Genomic DNA, 12,049 nt, shown 5'->3' on the forward strand with positions numbered 1-12,049 from the left:
AATGCCTTGCTGGGGTTAGATGTTCTTTGTCAGTGGCCTGAGCCAACTTCCGTTTGCAAAGCAGTCACGGCATGAAGCTGGTGGTGCGAGACACCACGTGACAGGGGGCATGTTTTATTTCCAAGCTGCCACTGTCACAAGATCTGCCACTGTTGAATTGCTTCATCTGTTTCATCCCAACTTCGTGCTTTCACGTGAGTGCCACCGTCCTGTTCTCCGCATTGTCTGCCAGAGTGCCAAGGAAGAAATGCTCACTCCAGCTTTGACAAGTCATTTCAGAAGGCATAGTCCACAGTTCCCCGAAAGCTGAAGGTGGAGACATTTACAGACACATCCACTTGGCAGAGGGCCTCTGTTGTGGGCAAGGAGGAAGTGGTAACCCCCAGACAGCTGGACCCCCTCCATGTGACTCGGCTATCACCTGCCACCAGCCAGTTGGTGGGGATGGGATGCAAACCACCACCCTTTGGAGGAGAAGCCAGGGTCCAACTTCCCTGCTGCAGCCTTATTTTACTGCCACACTCCAGAGACCCCTGGCCACAGTAAGAACCCACGTTGTCCCAGCGGCTACACTTAGGTAACTCCCAGCATTCCTGGCGTTTCCCTTTTGCTTGTTTGACCTCTTGGAAATGTTCTTTTTTTCTTTTATTTTTTCCTTTTTTTTTTTTTTTTTTTTTTGAGATGAAGTCTCACTCTGTCACCCAGGCTGGAGTACAATGGTATGATCTCAGCTCACTGAACCACTGCCTCCCAGCTTCAAGCAATTCTCTGCCTCAGCCTCCGGAGTACCTGAGATTACAGGTGCCCACCACCACGCTTGGCTAATTTTTTGTATTTTTAGCAGAGACGAATTTCACTGTGTTAGCCAGGATGGTCTCAATCCCCTGACCTCATGATCCACCTACCCCGGCCTCCCAAAGTGCTGGAATTACAGGCATGAGCCACCACGCCCAGCCGGAAATGTTGTTAAATACACTCTTGAACCCCAAGCGAGTCACGGAGTCTCACTATCTCAATTTTTCTTTTATTACATGGCAGGGATACCATTAGTGTTAAATTCTGAGTTTCTATTTCCTTAGAATCTTTTCTGAGACTCTGCATTTCCTTAGAATCACCCAGTTTCAGTGGTGGAAGGATGTTGGATCTCATCTGATTTCCTAAGGGAAATTTTTCACAGGAAAAAGGATGAACCCTCTATATAAAAGTCTTAGAATTAGCAGTATAGGTTTTAATGGGGAAGCAGAGCCTTGTGTAGACAGAACTTTGACCAGGAACAGTGAGGCTCCTGACTCCCACACTAACTGTGGGGCCACGGGCTCTCTGCCCCTGTGTTAACTCACCGGTCAACAAGGAGGTAAGGCAGCTTAGCAGTCAGGAACGTGGGCTTTGCGATCAGACCAACGCGGGTTTAGGACACAGTTCAACCAGTCATAAGCCATGTGAACTTGCATGAGTTACTTGACGCTGTTAAGGCCTCAGTTCCTTCATCTGTAAAATGAGGACATAAGCATTTGCACAAGTTACTTCACTCCCTTAAGTCTTCAGTTCCCACATATGTAAACTGACTGATTGTACCTAACCTCTCTCTCTCTAGCTCTGTCTCTCTTGACTCTCATAGACACACACTTAGGCATCTCCTATCTTAAAAAGATAAGAAAAGCATCAGCAAATAAACTCCTCTCTGACCTTCGCCCCTCTCTCTAGCTACTGTCCCATCTCTCTGCATCCCTTCTGTCTAAACATCTGGGGAGAGGGCACATACTTTCATTTTTTAAAATCAATTTCATCCAAAGACATAGCTTTTCACATTGTACTATTTCTAAAGTTGGACTGTGTATGTTTTGCACTGGCAACAACTCCAAATTTCAGTGGCTTAAAACACACAGGCCGATTTCCGGCTCATGCTACATGCCCATCATAGTCCACCCGGGGCTCTGCTCTGTGTCATCCTCAGAAGATTACCAGTGACTGTGGCAGGGAAACAGAGCATCCCATCCTGGACGGTCTTGCAACACTCACTAAAGAAGTCCTACTTCTCAAAGTTTTTCTAACCCATCACACTCCTGCCTTAACTGCTCTGTAGTGTGTATTTGTTTTCAGTTCATCTTTATTTCAGTCCATTTGTCTGACTTTTGAATCGCATGGGAATACGGACATTAAGTTCCTTTCTAAAATATGGTTTTATGAAGCTGAGTTTCACGATAAGTGTCTTGCTAATTTTTGAGATGTTTTATGGATAAAGAAAACTTTACAGATTTATATGTATTTTGCTGCACCAGTAAATGGACCATTAACTAAGGCCCACCTTTAACAGCACTCCTTTGAAAGTTTTATAGGTATGAAATATATGTAGATATTTGTAAAGGGTTTTAATTTTTTTTGATGGGGTGCTGTGTAAATCTTGTATTTATAAATGTAATGAAGGTATTGACAGAAAAAATATATACAACTTTTATAAAGGATTGTGTACTGACTGAATACATTTAAAAGAATATATTTTGAAACCTGTTACGAACAGAGATAACATCTTTTTACGATGCTATTGGTTTTTAGGTTAAGCTTCCTAATGCATAATAAATTTACAGTGGATAAAAAAAAAAAAAAGAGCTCCGGCTCTGGCCCAGCATGGCACATGCCCCTACTCACAGCTCTTTGGACGGAACCAACCAGAATTCCCCTGACCCCACCCAGCTAGCTGTTAAGTGCAGCCCCACAGTGCAGTATTTGGCAAACCACACAAATGGTCTCCAGCTACATTATTATAACAGCAAATAGACTGTAGACAATCAGCTGTATTATAGCTTCAGTGCATTTTTGTGGGCTAGCGTGGAAACCTGACCACTATTCAAAACAGTGTTCCTATGAGAAAACACGTGCCAAGATCCAAGCTGCTGACTTATAAAACAAGTTGGAACACAATCTGTCAGCAAGTTGAGATTTCTTTTACTTAAGAAATTATTTTTGAAACATAGCCCCAGAATTTGACAGGCTGGATTGAATTATTCAGCCATAGCTACGCGACCCAGAACCAGCTATGTAATTTGTAGGGCCCGGGGTGGGGTACTTTGTTCAAAAAGCAGAGGGAAAATGCTGTTAAAGGTACTAAAACACAAAGCTTTGTTCTTTCTCCAACAGTCTCTCTTTTGGTTTATCATGGTGTTTTTTTATTTGCTATTTAGGCTGGGCATGGTGGCTTACCCCTATAATCCCAGCACTTTGGGAGGCCAAGGCAGGAGGATCGCTTCAGTCCAAGAGTTGGAGACCAGCCTGGGCAATATAGCAAGATTCTGTCTCACAATTTTTTTTTAATAATATTATTAAAAAATTGCCATTTAATGTTGTTCTCAGTAAAGCAAAAGTAATTTTTGAAATGATTAGAATAAAGTGTTCTGTTCATTTTTACATTGTACAATGCCAGGTTTAAATAAAAAGAAAAGAGCATCTTACTTTCTATTTCAGAGTTGGTACATCGTATACAGTTTATTCTCTTTTTTAAGAGACAAGGTCTCACTCTGTTGCTCAGACTGGAGTGCAGTGGCGCAATTGTCTCTCACTGCAGCCTCAGACTCCTGAGTGCAAATGATCCTCTTACCTCAGTCTGCTGAGCAGCTGGAACTACAGGCATCCACCAACACACTGAGCCAACCTTTTTAAATTTTTTGTAGAATCAGGGTCTTGCTTTGTTGCCCAGGCTAGTCTTGAACTCCTGGCTTCAAGCAATCCTCCCACCTCAGCCTCCCAAAGTAATGAGATTATAAGTGTAAACCACTGCACCCAGCCTATAGTTTATTCTTAATAGAACAGTGGAAATGCCACACCAAACTAATTCAATAATTTTAGCTCACTTCCTAATACAAATCAGAGAACTAACATTCTACTTTCAACTTACTGACAAGTAAGGAAGGGCTAAAGGAAAAAGTGCTATTGGTTTCTCTTTCTCTCTCCTTCTCCGTCATCATTCTCAATGTTAGTGGTTGGCTAATACAGAAAAGTAATAGGAGTAAGAGCAGATGATAGGGTTCCTTGATCATTTGTGTTTCTTGCTTTATTTCTGTATTCAAAACAAATTCTGATTCAAACAAAAAGCATGGGCTCTGAGGCTGTTTTTACAGCCATTTACTAAAACAAATGATCAATGAAAAGGTTCAAAATCTGTAAAATATTTTAAGAGATTTATTTTGAGACAAATATGAGTGACCAATGACCTGTGGTGCCACCCTCAGGGGGTCCTGAGAACGTGCCTAAGGTAGTAGGCCCACAACTTGATTTTATACATTTTAGGAAGACATAAGGCATCCATACATGTAAGATATATATTAGTTTGGTCCATAAAAGTGGGAAACTGGAAGGTGAGGGGGCTTCAAAAGTCATAGGCAAATTTAGAGATTTTCTGATTGGTAATTGGTTGAATTGTTATCAATAGAAAGGAATGTCTGGGTTACAGTAAAGGGTTGCAGAGACCAAAGTTTTGTCATGCAGATGAAGCCTCCAGGTAGCAGCTTCAGAGAGAATAGATTGTAAATGTTTCTTACTTATTTTTTATTTTTTGAGATGGAGCCTCACTCTGTTGCCTAGGCTGGAGTGCAGTGGCATGATCACAGCTCACCGCAACCTCCGCCTGCTGGATTCAAGCGATTCTCCTGAGTAGCTGGGATTACAGGCGTGTGCCACCGTGCCCAGCTAATTTTTGTATTTTTTAGTAGAGACGGGATCTCACCATGTTGGCCAGGCTGGTCTTTAATTCCTGACCTCAGGTGATCCGCCCACCTCAGCCTCCTAAATTGCTGGGATTACAGGCCATGAGCCACCACACCCGGCAGTTTCTTATGAGACTTAAAGAGTCTGTTCTACTAGTAATTCCAAAAGGGAATAGGGCATAACAAGGCATGTCCAGCCCCTCCTTCCCATCATGGCCTGAGCTAGTTTTTCAGGTTAGTTTTGCGGGCTCTGAATTTTATTTTTGGTTTACAAGGTAAAAGTAGAAAAAAAAAATCACAAGAGAGGCCGGGCATGGTGGGTCACGCCTGTAATCCAAGCACTTTGGAGGCCAAGGCGGGTGGATCACCTGAGGTCGGGAGTTCAAGACCAGCCTGACCAGCATGGTGAAACTGTCTTTATTTAAAAAAAAAAAAAAACACAGGAGAAAGCTGAAAGGAAAAATGCAAGATGCTGGTAGTTAGAGAAATGGAAGCTTTCCAGCAGAGGGGAACCCTGTCTGCAATCACACTGGCCCCCTTTCACTATAGGCCTGCACAGGGAGCCTCCTGCCCTTTCCAGCCAAGCTGGTCCAGTTTGTGTAATGTGAAGCAAGCTTCATTATAAGAGAGTTTCACTGAATGTAATGGCCAAACAAATTATCAGTTCTTGTAGCCCCAGGAAAGTTCAGTAGCCTACATTTAAATAAGCTCTTCAACCTTTCAGGTTCATGGTTCAATGAGCCAGCTGATGAAGAAACTACATAAGGTAAGCTCAAAGTCATATGGTTTGTGTGTTTTATTTCCCATTTGTACAAATCAGATGTCCACTTTGCCTAAGTGAAAGACAGAGGGTGAGGTGTCTTCTGTCAGTCAAGGCTGAACACAGACCATCCAGAGACCTACAAAACCACCGGGCAGGTGAGTCTGCCTTTTGAAAATCGCTAGAAATCATTCCAGTTATTCTCCAAGAGAACTGCTTCCTAAGTTCTGTTTACTTTTTAAAATGAGATTATAATGCATTTCTTGACAAAATACTTGACAATAGACATGAAGATGGGAAAGTCTAAAAAAAAATAAGATTTCCTCTTTATCTTTTGTTTTTATGATGTTTTTCTCCCTCTTTTAGTAAATCAATAGACAAAAAAAAAAAGAGGAGGTTTTCCAAGACCTTGTTCTTGAGTCATTTTTACATCTCAGGTTCAAATTCCACTTCTATTAACTTTTAAGACATCTGGTTGTTTGAAGAGAAGAAATAATACTATCACTTCTATAACTAATAGCATGGTGACCTTGCAAAAAAGAAGTCAGCATGGAATATGCTGACCATCCACACACAGGTCTGAGAACTCTGTATACCCCGTTCCTCTCTTTAATTTGGGCAGAGCTGAATTTGAAAGTTAATGCTTAGCCATGTCTTCCTGCCTGATTCTCTAAGTGAGTAAGTGAGTGCCTACATGCTGGCCAGAGGAGAGGGCACTGGGGCAGCCGGGTTGAGGAACAATAACTGGAGGTTGGGATGCTCGCCACCCCCACATGGTTTATTCTGTGCTATCATGCAGAATGAAGAGGGCTACTGGGGACACTAGTTACTCATTCACCACGCCCACTGGGACCTCGCTCAGGCTCAATGGACTCTGGTGTGATTATTTGTTGGCGGATTCTGCCCACGTCCCTTCAGCGTAAACACTGGCTTCTCTGAAGCTGGCTTTGTCTTCCACCCCATTGTCGGGTTCCTGCTGCATTTCTGCATTTTGAGGCCCTTAAAGAACTTCATAAAAGAGAAGAGACAAGAAAAGGGACAGTCAGACGGACACACTGGTTGTACTATTCTAACCAGTCCATCCAATTCCGAGGAGCTCCTGCATCTTGAAGAGATAATGAAAGACTAAGATGCAGCTGTGCCCCTTTGACCCATTACCTTACCCTATCATGAAAGTATTATGATTGAAAAAATAAAAAGCCATTTGTAGATTCATTGATTGCAAAAAATGGACCACTCTGGTGCAAGACGTTGACGGTGGAAGAGGCTAGGGGGTGGCAGGGACAGGGAGTGCATAGGAAATGTCTGTATTTTCTGCTTGATTTTGCTGGGAACCTAACACTGCTTTAAAAAACAAATTTCAGATATCATTCCTTCTGAAACTATTCCAGACAATCCAAAAAGAGGGAACCCTTCCCAAATCATTTTATGAGACAAACATCATCCTGATACCAAAACCCGGCAGAGACTCAACAAGAAAAGAAAATTTCAGGCCAATATCCATGACGAATATAGATGCAAAAATCTTCAATAAAATACTGGCAAACCGATTGCAACAGCATATCAAAAAGCTCATCCACCATGATCAAGTAGGATTCATCCCGGGGATGCAAGGCTGGTTCAACATACGCAAGTCCATAAATATAAGTTTCACCACATAAACAGAACCAAAGACAAAAACTACATGATTATCTCAATTGATGCAGAGAAGGCCTTTGACAAAATTCAACAGCCCTTTATGCTAAAAACCCTCAATAAACTAGGTATTGACGGAACGTATCTCAAAACAATAAAAGCTATTTATGACAAACCAACAGCCAATATCATACTGAATGGGCAAAAACTGGAAGCATTCCCTTTGAAATCTGGCACTAGACAAGGATGCCCTCTCTCACCACTCCTATTCAATATAGTACTGGAAGTTCTAGCCAGAGCAATCAGGCAGGAAAAAGAAATAAAGGGTATTCAAATTGGAAAGGAGGAAATCAAATTGTCTCTATTTGCAGATTACATGATTGTATATCTAGAAGACCCCATCATCTCAGCACAAAATCTCCTGAAACTGATAAACAACTTCAGCAAAGTATCAGGATACAAAACCAACGTGCAAAAATCACAAGCATTCCTATACACCAGTAATAGACTTAAAGAGAGCCAAATCAAGAACGAACTGCCATTCACAATTGCTACAAAGAGAATAAAATACCTAGGAATACAACTAACAAGGAGCGTAAAGGATCTCTTCAAGGAGAACTATAAGCCACTGCTCAATGAAATAAGAGAGGACACAAACAGATGGAGAAACATTCCATGTTCATGGTTAGGAAGAATCAACATCGTGAAAATGGCCATACTACCCAAAGTAATTTACAAATTCAACGCTATTCCCATCAAGCTACCAATAACCTTCTTCAAAGAACTGGAAAAAAATACCTTAAACTTCATATGGAACCAAAAGAGAGCCCGCATAGCCAAGTCAATTCTAAGCAGAAAGAACAAAGCAGGAGGCATCACACTACCGGACTTCAAACTATACTACAAGGCTACAGTAATCAAAACAGCATGGTACTGGTACCAAAACAGAGATATAGACCAATGGAACAGAACAGAGGCCTCAGAGGAAATACAACATACCCACAACCATCTGATCTTCGACAAACCTGACAAAAACAAGCAATGGGGAAAGGATTCCCTGTTTAATAAATGGTGTTGGGAAAACTGGCTAGCCATGTGCAGAAAGCAGAAACCCGACCCCTTCCTGACATCTTACACCAAAATTAACTCCAGATGGATTAAAGACTTAAACATCAGACCTAACACCATAAAAACCCTAGAAGAAAATCTAGGCGAAACCATTCAGGACATAGGCGTAGGCAAGGACTTCATGACCAAAATGCCAAAAGCAATGGCAACAAAAGCCAAAATAGACAAATCGGACCTAATCAAACTCCACAGCTTCTGCACAGCAAAAGAAACAGTCATTAGAGTGAATCGGCAACCAACAGAATGGGAAAAAATTTCTGCAGTCTACCCATCTGACAAGGGGCTGATATCCAGAATTTACAAAGAACTAAAGCAGATCTACAAGAAAAAAACAAACAAGCCCATTCAAAAATGGGCGAAGGATATGAACAGATACTTTACAAAAGAAGACATACAGGAGGCCAACAAACATATGAAAAAATGCTCATCATCATTGGTCACTAAAGAAATGCAAATCAAAACCACATTGAGATACCATCTCACACCAGTTAGAATGGCAATCATTAAAAAATCTGGAAACAACAGATGCTGGAGAGGATGTGGAGAAATAGGAACACTTTTACACTGTTGGTGGGAATGTAAATTAATTCAACCATTGTGGAAGACAGTGTGGCGATTCCTCAATGACCTAAAAATAGAAATCCCATTTGACCCAGCAATCCCATTACTGGGTATATATCCAAAGGATTATAAATCGTTCTACTATAAGGACACATGCACACGAATGTTCATTGCAGCACTGTTTACAATAGCAAAGACCTGGAACCAACCCAAATGCCCAACGATGCTAGACTGGATAGGGAAAATGTGGTACATATACACCATGGAATATTATGCAGCCATCAAAAACGATGAGTTTGTGTCCTTTGTAGGGACATGGATGAACCTGGAAACCATCATTCTCAGCAAACTGACACAAGAGCAGAAAATCAAACACTGAATATTCTCACTCATAGGCGGGTGTTGAACAATGAGAACACATGGACACAGGGAGGGCAGCACTACACACGGGGGTCTGTTGGGGGGAAATGGGGGAGGGACGGGTGGGTGGGGAGGTGGGAAGAGATAGCATGGGGAGAAAGGACAGATACAGGCGAGGGGACGGAAGGCAGCAAACCACACTGCCATATGTGTACCTATGCAACAATCTTGCATGTTCTTCACATGTACCCCAAAACCTAAAATGCAATTAAAAAAAGATTATTCTTTTTAATAAAAAATAAATAAAAAATAAAAAACAAAGTTCATTAAAGACTAAAATAAAAAGATATGAGGAAATCTCCATACTCAAAATAGTTACATAGCCCAACCCCACTTGTTCTGTGGGGATGAAATAAAATGAGATGATAACTAGCAATAAAAATATTCTTCATCCAGTTCTCATAAATGATAAATCAGCTTATGCCAAAAATGTATGAAGTTCCTTGGTTTTAAATTTTGAACCAAAATGAACTGAGCACATTAATTACTGTTTGAAAGTAGGTAACAAACACTGGGTTATGTGAGCAAGCAAGCAATCACACCCCGTCAAACATGTCAAGTATAAGGTGTGACACTGTCTTTGTGTTTGGAAGGCCCCTAAACAAATGTGGGCACAACAGGTGTCATTTAAGGATGCTACTAACACTTTATTCTTCATGAACATAAACTGATAAGCAGCACTAACCCATTTTATATTTAAAAACTATTTATTTTGATGAATTATTCCAAGAGTTGCATACAGCTTTAGTTTTTGGAATTGCAATATTCAAGCTGCACTTTGGATTAGGACTTACTCTAATTACTTTAGTAATACATACAGAGGTGATTTAATGCATAGGGTAGGGACTGCAGAAACCCAAGTGTTGCCCTCATTTCATCTTCAAATAATTTTGGTCTCTTAGGTCTATGATACAAAGGCATAAAACAGTTCCGATCTTGAAGTTGAAACAAGTTGTTACAGATAGTAGAAAAAGACAGAAAATGCAAATATGTAAATTTCTACTGATATCTTGAAATAAAGATAAATTTGAGTTAAAAAATATTGTTTATCCTTAGGCAGCAGCAATTTGCATGTAATTTAGAATGCAAGTATTATGTGAAAAACTGGACATCTTAGTAGTTCCCATTAATTAAACATTTGCTATACTAGATCAGTCTGCTCTGATCGCTTTAATTATTTTATTGACTTCATAAAAACTATGAGGAAAGTGCTATTATCAACCTGCTTAACAGAAGAGAATGCAGGCTTAAATAAATCAAGAAACTTGTGTCAGCCAGGAGTGGTGGCTCACACCTGTAATCCCAACACTTTGGGAGGCCAAGGCGGAGGGCATAGCTTGAGCCCAGGAATTCGAGACAAGCCTGGAGAACACAGTGAGACTCCATCTCTCCGAAAGATACAAAAGTCAACCAGCTACTTGCGAGGCTTCAGTGGGAGGATCATTTGAGCCTAGGAGGTCAAGGCTGCAGTAAGCCATGATTGCGCCACTGCACTCCAGCCTGGGCAACAGACAACTTGTCTCAAAAAAAAAAAGGAGGGGTCAAAACAAAAAATAAAAAGTGTCAAATCACACTGCCACTAAATGACTGCCAATACATTTAAAGTTTTTAAAAAATTTTTTTAAAGTCCTTGCCCTTACATCTAAAGAGTAAATAAGCTGTAGCTAACAAGCTTAGAGAAGCGAATAGACAAAAAAGTAAATAGAAGGACATAGAAAGTAGGTATCATTTTTGAAACAATACACAATTAGTAGGAGTTAGTGGGTATTTAAAAGAATTCTACTAAAAAAATAGAAGCTAAGTTTGGTGAAAGTAAGTGTTGGGAAAGAAGTACGTAAGAGAAGAAAGACAGAGGTTTGTTGATGGACTGGGACACTCTCATTTAGATTACTTTTGTACTGGAATTAATTGGTTCAACAAAATGATAGTCTGTGGTGGCACTGACCACGCAAATATGCTTTTAAATTATTTAAATACAATTATCTGATGACAATTAAAAACGTGTAAAGAGTTTTTCATTTTCATGTAGCATAGACGCCACTGTCTGCCCTGCTCCCTCTGAGCCTAGACCAGAGTAAGCTAGGATGAAGACTCATGCTGCCGCCTCAGCCACGGACCATGGGCCTCTTCTAGGGTGAGCGTCTCATTGCTCAGTGGCAAAAGAGATGTGTGTTTGGGGGGCACACCACGGCCCCCAAATGCAAACCAGTGACTTTCCCCAGTGCTTCCATGAAGAAACAGTCACCTGTTCAATGCTGGAGGAAATGCTAGTTGAGTTTGTCTTCCTGAGACACTATGCCCATCTCTTCTTAGAAGATTTTCAGCAGGAGGCCTTCACTTTGCTGCATTTCTGCCCAGTGCCCTGTTCCAGAATGTAGCTCTCATGTATGGTTGTCATGATGAGGAAGGGTGCCCTTCCACTCCAGGCCCGACAGCACCCAAACACCAGAAGCATCCAAGCCTGACAGATGAGCCCTTAGAAGAAGCTCCACCCAATGCCAAGTTTGCCTGCTCTCTATTCTCTTCCTTAAAATACCCAGTTTATTGGGAGGCCGAGGCAGGCGGATCACGAGGACCATTACAGCAAACATGGTGAAACCCAGTCTCAGTATACTGAAAAATACAAAAATTAGCCAGGCTTGGTGGCATGCAGCTGTAATCCCAGTTACTTGGGAGTGCAATGGTGCAATCTCGGCTCACCGCAACCTTTGCCTCCCCAATTCGAGCGATTCTCTTGATTCTCCTGCCTCGGTCTCCCAGATAGCTCGGATTACAGGCATGCACCACCACGCCTGGCTAATTTTGTATTTGTAGTACAGACAGGTTTTGGCATGTTGGTCAGGCTGGT

At 41.4% G+C, this 12,049-nt stretch overlaps 1 protein-coding gene across 6 annotated transcripts in view; it reads right to left on the reverse strand.

The window, feature by feature from the left end:
* PLEKHF2 (pleckstrin homology and FYVE domain containing 2) overlaps positions 1-12,049 on the reverse strand; it is a 362,342-nt gene that overhangs the window by 308,896 nt on the left and 41,397 nt on the right. For all 6 annotated transcript variants that reach the window (XR_012514065.1, XR_012514064.1, XR_012514063.1 and 3 more), the window contains exon 2: positions 1,341-1,488. The gene's annotated coding sequence lies outside the window, so the exon portion shown is untranslated. The remainder of the gene's footprint in view (positions 1-1,340; positions 1,489-12,049) is intronic.

This window comes from Saimiri boliviensis, chromosome 15, assembly GCF_048565385.1.
Source record: "Saimiri boliviensis isolate mSaiBol1 chromosome 15, mSaiBol1.pri, whole genome shotgun sequence".
Classification (NCBI taxonomy): Eukaryota; Metazoa; Chordata; class Mammalia; order Primates; family Cebidae; genus Saimiri; species Saimiri boliviensis.